This window comes from Pinus tabuliformis, chromosome 7 (genome assembly GCF_031772625.1).
Source record: "Pinus tabuliformis cultivar Carrire ecotype Pingquan chromosome 7, CPIR1, whole genome shotgun sequence".
NCBI lineage: Eukaryota > Viridiplantae > Streptophyta > Pinopsida > Pinales > Pinaceae > Pinus > Pinus tabuliformis.
In genome coordinates, this window is record NC_142293.1 from 1,580,759,221 (window position 1) to 1,580,767,847 (window position 8,627).

The 8,627-nt window shown below is 37.1% G+C and overlaps 1 pseudogene; it reads right to left on the reverse strand.

Moving 5' to 3' along the window:
- Positions 1–593: 593 nt before the first annotated feature.
- Positions 594–1,488, reverse strand: LOC149254116 (uncharacterized; annotated as a pseudogene).
- Positions 1,489–8,627: the final 7,139 nt, after the last annotated feature.

Sequence of the window (8,627 nt, forward strand, 5' to 3'; positions counted from 1 at the left end):
TCCTCTGGTGTATCCCCCATGAATCTTGTTCTGGAGAAGCCAAGTTATTACTACATATATATATATATATATATATATATATATATATATAGCTAACTAAAGAAAACACATTACATTAAAATCCTATCAAAATTAAATAAATCAACTTCATCATGGTAGACGAAGTGCAATTAGGGTTCCACTCATGTCTTATAGACCATGTTCATTCTATATTACATAGCTCTTCCCACACAACAAATTTAACTTGCTGATTATTTGTTTCAATACATGTTGTTCCTCTTCACACACCTGCTCAAGATCCTTCTTAAGTGAGGCTAAGAGGTTTGGGTCAAAAAGTGAATAATCTCATTGTTCATTTCCTATATCAAAATCCCCAGAATCAAAATAAACATTGGAATCTTTGTTATTTTTTATTTCCCCATCAATACTCACATTAAGGAACGGATAAGGATGTTCTTCTTCATGCAGCCACTCTTTCAAGCTTTCAATGATAGAAACATCAAAAGTAGTTGGAATTATCATACCCCAAGTTCATTTAGCTTAGTTCCCACTCGAGTTCTTCATTCACCTAAATTTTCTTCTGGGTAATTTCATTAAACGGATCCATCTTTACTATCAGTAGTTATTTCTAAAACTCGAAGAGGAAGATGGGGCCTTCCCCATGTTGATTGGCTTACATCATTCACTAAATTGTAGCCACCATTAGTTCCCCCACTTGCAACTTCAAGACAAGTTGCTATAACAGTCATACCAGGAATAACATATAGTCCATGTTGTTTCTCCACCCAAGTTTCGTAAAAAACCCACCACAATTGGATGTTGTTGATAAAACTATAAAATTGCAACAAAGTATGCCAAATATTGCCCATATTTGGTACTATCACTCCTTGTTTTCTTATATTCACATAAATTTCACAAAGAGAAATATATCAGAGTATAGACTTCTATTGGAACATTTTTTTTCGCTACATATATAACATCTTAAGCTTTCACACATCACCAATTCACGTCTAAAATTGTTGGAGACAGAATTGTTGGAAGATCCCTAATTGAAGCTGAATCTGATAGCTCAACCTCTAAACCTTTGTCTAGAAAGACCATGTAAAACAACTTGTCCACGTATTGGAAACAAAAGCATTGTGCATTGAAATAAAGGGAGATTTTTGTTTCCTAATGCCATTATAAACCAATTCCAAAGCTCTCGGATGAAATCCTATGGTGAAAACGTCGAAAGATACATGAGTTTGATGTACCACATGAGAATACTTATCCCACAATTACTATACAATTTGTATCATATGACACATTTTAAATGCAACAAAATTTAGCTTTTCAAGTAACTCTATTTGAAAATTTTCCACAAATAATAAACACCAATATTTTCAAATCTTAAATTTCCTTCTTTTTGGCTCTCAAGTATTTGATACAAGGCATGTACTTCACCAACTTACTGAGTTCTTTATTTATCCTCGCAAACTCTTTTGCCATCACTTCTAGTTGTCGTGAAGTTGGGCACATGGACATGCCAAACAAATACACAACACTGTGGTTCCCTCAAACAATTAAAACCTTGGGTAGTCATTTGATACTCGAATGTTTACGTGTGGTACTAAACTCCAACACTTAGCATCAAGCTCTCTCTATTGGCATTTGGGTTCAACAGATGGTCATGTTGATTGGTGGTTTTGTGTTTAGACTTTTTATTCTTTCTTTAGTGGGAATAATCCTACATGCACAAAGAATAATATAAAACAACCCTTTTTATTACCTATCACTTTGTTGACAACATTGATGCATAATGCATGAACTTTGGCCTCTTGGAAATCCCCTTGGAAGCCATGTGTGGATGATATCCTTGAACAATCGTGCTTGGTATACTTAGTAGCTTGGTTGAACTAGGTGTAGGTTGGCTTCAGTTAATGATTGGGCACATAGCCTAATAATTTTTTCAAAACTTCCAAATTTCTAGAGTAACCATTCGATTTCTTGACCAAAAAAGCACATAACCTCCCTTCTCAAATCAAAATATAAATCATTGTTCACATAAACTGCAGAGTTAGTGAGTTGAGTTGAAGAGTTACGACTATGGCATCCCCGTAAGTGTCTCTACAAGCATCTAAAACTCCCATTACGCCTAGGTTGTTGGAAACAATTCGGAAGTTGATTTCCTTCTTTTGTAGTAATATTTTATGTTGTCTTAGGATTCACTAGATTTTATGAGCATTAGATTTCAATCTCCATTTCATAATATTTCCATGTCATCATTGCATAATATGAACACGTCAAAGTCAAATAACCCCTCCAATATCTTGAGTAACCAATGCTTGAAATTTGTGTCTAGTAATTACATTAGTTGATGAGATAGTTGCTCCATTACAATGTCTAGTTGCATTAGCCTCTAAGAAACAATGAAATGATAGTGGAGAATTTGAAGAGAAGAAAATCTCTAAATAGACTAGTACATGAACATGAAATCCATACTCTGATTGATGACCTTCAATGCATTCTTCAACAACCTAGTTGTTTGCACTTGTTTGAATGGCTTATGGATGAGAGTGGATCAACAACTCCTTCAAAAAATACTTTTGTCTCTATCTCCTCAAATCTAGACCTTTGGTCACTCTACTTTGAGAATTTTCTTAAGATAATACAACTCTACCCCTTTTAGAGTTTTTGTCCACTAGAAGAGGAGTCAAAACCTCAAAAAAATATTTTTTTCCAATTTTCTAATAAATTAATTTATTTACTTTTTGCTTTTCTTTGATACACTTCAACCCAAAAATTAATATATAAAATGAGAAAATAAATTGATTTATAGGTTACAACAATTACTCTAAGAATATGAAGGCAAGAGTAGTCATTTTCAGCTTGAAGGGAAAAGTTGATATTTGGTGGGAAGACCTGAGGAATGTCAAGAACATTAGAAAAAAGGAGTTCTCCTGGAGGAGATTTAAGAAATATTTCCGAGAGAAGTACTTATCTAAAATATACTACGACAACGAGGTGAAGGAGTTTTATGAGCACAAATTAGGGCAACTTACAGCTGAGGAATATACCAATAGATTTTGGGAGTTACTAAGGCTGTAGGGACATAATAGAATTTGATGAGCCAAAAACACTAGAGGATTCCATCCAAAAGATGAAGTATTGCTATGAACAATCCAAGCACGAGATTGTGTTTTGAACTAATTGGAAGGAAAAAGGTAAGCACAATTTTAGAGGAAAATGGTAGAGGGGAGCTATACATGAATTGTGATGAAGGAGTGTGAAGGTTGCCATTCCTACCAAGGGAGGGTTTTAACATAAATCCACTACTGCAGATAAAGGTTGGTTCTTTAAGCCTACAAGAGAGGAACTGAGGGGCTCATAAGGGAACTCGTATAGTGTTGAACTTGTGGAGAAAACCACATGAAGAAATATTTTCCTCGATGATATAAGAACAACATGGGGTTGTACAATGTGCAAGGAGTAGAGATGGTGAAGGGTTTGCCTCGGAATGTGTCACAAATCTATGTCGCATTAAACAAAAGGCAGACTGGTCACCAAGCATTAGTGATTGAAATGGAAGGTATGGTCAATAACCATCCTATTTCAACTATGATAGACCCAGGATTTAATTTCAGTCGCGCTAGCCCAAAGGTTGCAGAGAATTGTGCATTGCAGAAGATAGTCCATGAAAGGTCGTCATTAGTTCAGTTGGCCACGAGAACCCAAAGACAAGTTGAAGATGTGGTGAAATCATGCCTAGGAGTGGTAAATGACATGCACACCTCCGTGGACTTGAAATTGCTATCATTGGGCTCATGCGACATGTTAATCAGCATGGACTGGCTAGTAAGCCACAAGACAAAAATTGATTCCTACAAGTAGAGTAGAATCTGAAGAAGAGAAGGAAGAAATTACTCCTCGAGACAATCCACCCCTATCCTGAAAGGTTGGTCAATCACAAATCACACACCCTAGAAGAGGTTGAACTTCTAGGAGAACTGAAAAACCTATGTGTTAAAATCCCTCTCCTACAGGCCATCAAAGATGTTCCCATATATAATAAATTCATCAAGGAAGAGTGTTTCAAGAGGCCATGAAGGAAGAGGAGAGATGCCCTCACTATAAATGTTGTTGGGCAATTGGTTGATCTAATGCTTGGGAAGATCATCTCCCCAAAGTATTTGGATCTTGGTAGCCTGGTAGTGGATGTACATATTAACAACATTGTAGTCCCCAACACACTCATTGATCTAGGGGTTGTAATCAATGTCATGGCTAGGGAAACCATGCTTAAGCTCAACATTCAGGGAACCCTGAGGAAAACCACAACAGTACCGCAACTTGCAAATAGATCCAGAATAACACTTGAGGATCTCATTGAGTATGTTATGGGTTCCATCGATTCGTAGGAGTACCCCATTAATTTCCTTGTACTCCAACCCAATACCAAGTTCAATGGGTATCCTCTCATCTTAGGGAGACCTTGGTTAACTACTGTTGATGCTTATATCAGTTGTAGAGTTGGGAACATGACAATCAAGAATGGGTAGCTCAAAAAACAACTTGTATTATACCCCTCTACTCAACCCCTTGTTGAGCATGATTTGCCTATGTGGGTAGAGGAAGAAGAAGAGGAAGAATTATATCATTCACCCCCTACCCAATCTGTATACTAGAAGCCACTGTTGGAAGTAAGCAACTAGATGAAGATAATCTTATTGATAATTTTATGCAGAACAAACATCATGTTACCGTGCAAATTGATGAGCTAAAAGAGGATCCATTAGGGCATCCTAAAAATAGTCCATGGGAAGAATTTCTCATTACTGATTCTAATCAAGACTGTGTCAAAATTGTGGAAATTAGCCCATCTAGAACCCTGAAAATCAGTCCTTCCCTTTCAACTGAACAAGAAAAACAATTTCTCACTATCTTAAGGCATCACCTTGATGCCTTCGCTTGGGATTGCAAAGAAATGAAAGGGGTCCATCCATTAGTCTGTACACATCACATATACATCAAAGAAGGTCACGAACCTATTCACCATCCTCAAAGAAGGATGAACCTTGCACTTAAAGACATAGTAAATGAGGAACTACAAAAATTGTTTGATGCAGGATTCATTTATCCTGTTTTAGATAGTGAATGTGTATCGCCTATTATTATTGTGCCCAAAAATAATGGGAAAGGTAGATTTTTTGTTGACTACAGGGAACTTAACAAGGCTACCACGAAAGACCATTTTCCCTTACCATTTATTAATCAAAATTTTTATGGTCTTGCAGGGAAAAAGTTATTTTCATTTCTGGATGGTTTAAGCAGGTACAATCATATCCAAATCAGTCCCGAAGACTAGAATAATACCACCTTCACATGTCCACAGGGAACATTTTCCTATAAGGTCCTTCCTTATGGCTTGCATAATGCCCTTGTTACCTTCTAGAGGACAATATTGAGTATTTTTCTTGATCTTGCTCATGGCTCGTTTGAAATTTATATGGATGATTTCACTCCTTATGGATATACATTCCAGGAATCCCTCTCTAACTTGTGTAAAGTCTTGAAAAGATGCATTGAAATGAATCTCTCTTTAATTTCAGAAAAATATGATTTTTTAAGTAATTCAGGGATTGTTCTAGGCCACTTCCTCTCTAAGGAAGGGATTCAAATTGGCCCTAACAAGATTTCCATTACTAGAAGTGTCCATGTTCCTCGGAAACAAAGGGATGGTAGGAGATTCCTAGGACTAGTTGGATATTATAAGAGATTTATCAAGGATTTTAGTAAGATGGCCTCACCTTTGCTTGGTTGTCTAACAAAAGACTAAGATTTTTGTTGGACAAACTAGTGTCAAGAAGCATTTGAAGAACTCCAGGAGAAGTTGACAACTACACCAGTTCTCAGAGACTGAAATTGGGCCTTTCCTTTTCATATTCACAAAGGTGCATCTCACAAAATTGTAGAGGCAACCTTGGGATGATTAGAAGGTAAGTTGTCTTATGTTATCTATTTAATCAATACGATTTTTTCCAAGGTTGAACTCAACTATACTGCTACTAAAAAATAGCTCTTGTATGTTGTACATTCCTTGAATAAGTTTAGACATTACATTATAGGGTACCAAGTCTTTGTGTATACTGATCGTGTAACCATTAAGTCTTTGATGAACAAACTTGATGTCAATGATAAGATTATTATATGGTTATTGTTATTACAATAGTTTGATCTAACCATGGTTGACTAGCCAAGGAAGGAGAACGTGGTTGAAAATTTCTTGTCTATACTGACCTTGCCTACAGAGATTGAAGAGATGATAGATGATCAACTCTTAGATGAGCACCTCTTTTCCATATCATTGATATCATGACATAGCAAACTTCTTGGTTGTTGGACAAATTCCTCCCAATCTATCCACCAAGGAAAAGAGTAAAATTGTCAAGAATAGTGCCCCTTACACTTGGATAGGGGGCAACCTTTTCAGATTGGAACCAGATCAGATTTTGAGGAGATGTGTAAGGGAAGATGAAGTCTTTGATATCCTCTTAGCATGCCATGATGGATCCTATGGGGGCCATTTTGCTGCTAAGAGGACAACCTTAAATATTCTCCAAGCAAAATACTATTGGCCTACCCTACATCAAGATGCCAGAAGGTACATTGCTCGATGTGATGAGTGCTAGAGGACGGGTAATCCCACACAAAAGGATTAAATTCCACTACAACCTCAAGCGGTTGTAGATCCATTTGAGAAGTGGGGCATGGATTTCATTGGACTTATTGATCCTCCATTTGGATATAAGAGGTATATTATTGTATGTACATATTACCTAACAAAGTGGGTTGAAGTGAAGGCAGTCAAAGCAGTAGCGGAACAAAAGGTGGAAAAATTCCCAAGAGAGAAAATCTTCTACAAATTTGGTGTCCCAAGGGAACTAGACCAAGGAACTCAATTCACTTCTAATTTGATAGATAATGAAGTAGCATCACATCAAACATGTGAAGTCCACCTTGTATCACCTCAGGAAAATGGGTAAGTGGAGGTGACCAACAAAGCATTAAAAGGCATATTGACCAAGGTTGTTGGCAACAACAAGAAGGATTGGGTAGCCATACTTGTGGAGGCCACTTGGGCCTACAATACTACATGGAAGAACATCATTTGTATCACCTCCTTCGAGTTGGTTTATGGTAAGAAAGCATTGTTATCCATTGAATATAAATATAACACCTTGGCAGCACAACTTTATCTAGACATCACAAGAGCTTAGGAAGAGAGGTTGCAGAAGGTGAATTCCCTTGATGAATTTGGGCTGCAAAGTCTTATGCATATTGAAGTGGTTCAATTGCATAGAAAGGTTTGTCATGACAAGTACATCAGGGAGAAGACCTTCCAGGAAGGTGATTGGGCCCTCTTATATGACTCCAGATTCAAGGACTTCAAAGGAAAATTGATGACAATATGGTTGGGTCACTACATGGTGGAAAAATGCCGTTACAATGGCTTTGTTCAGATACAATCAATTAATGAGGAGAAGTTCCTACTTTTTTCCAAAGGTTATAGCTGAAACTCTACAAGAAACCTTTGTCAAAGGAGGAATTTAATAGAATAATAAGCAAGGAATTAAATGTGATTGGGAGTCTCAAAAATCCTAATCCATTTAGCCCTCGATGAGCAGAGAAGGCAGAAAAAAAAAAAGACAAGAAAAAGAGAAAAATAAAAATCCCCAACTAAAAACCTCCATGAGGCACTTGAGGCAAACTCTTAGGTTGAAAACCTCCACGAGGAAGCCAAAGAGTCTAAAAAGACAAAAAAAGAAAAAGGAAAAGGGAATAAAAAGATCCCTAGGTGAAAACCTCCCTTGAGGCACCTGGGGCTGTCCTAGTAGGTTGAAAACCTCCTCTAAGGCAGCCTACAGGTCTAAAAAAATAAAAAAGAGAAAAAGAAAAAGAAAATGATCCCTTAAATTATTCATTCTAACATTTATGTAGGTACAATAGGTTCCGAACGACAGTCAAAGAAGGCCAGCACAATCAAGGAAGCAAAATAAAAAATTGACCTCCACACACTTTCACCAACTCTCTGTGTCCACTCCATCCATCCCATGACTATTCTTGAGATTTTTACATCATTACCCAATCAATTCTTTCAATTCCTAGAAAGCTATAGGGTAGTCTTGTATTGCTACAAGAAGTTGATCAACATGAAAGGATGAAGCGAATTGGAAGTTTTTCACTTCAAAACAAGGGAGGGGACCCATGAGAGTTCAATCATCTACCCATTCCATTAGTCACATTTTCCACCACTCACTATCCCTCCCAAACCCAATCCTTCATCTCCTTTCCACCCATTTCCATCATATAAAAACTCCCTACACTCCATCAACAACCCTCCCATGAATTATCAATATTTCTGACAAGCAACACTCACTGAAAATTGTGATGCTAAGGGGTCTGTGTGACTCCTATAGGTAGACACACAGTCCTGTAGTAGTTTGCATAAACCATATAGGGTCACATTTGATGCACGACGCTAATAATTTTTTAGTATTAAGACAATTTAGGAGGCTCTAGCACTAGTCCTGAGCAGTTGCAGGACCCCCTGTAGGTTTTTACAAGATCATTAGTATTCAACCACAACA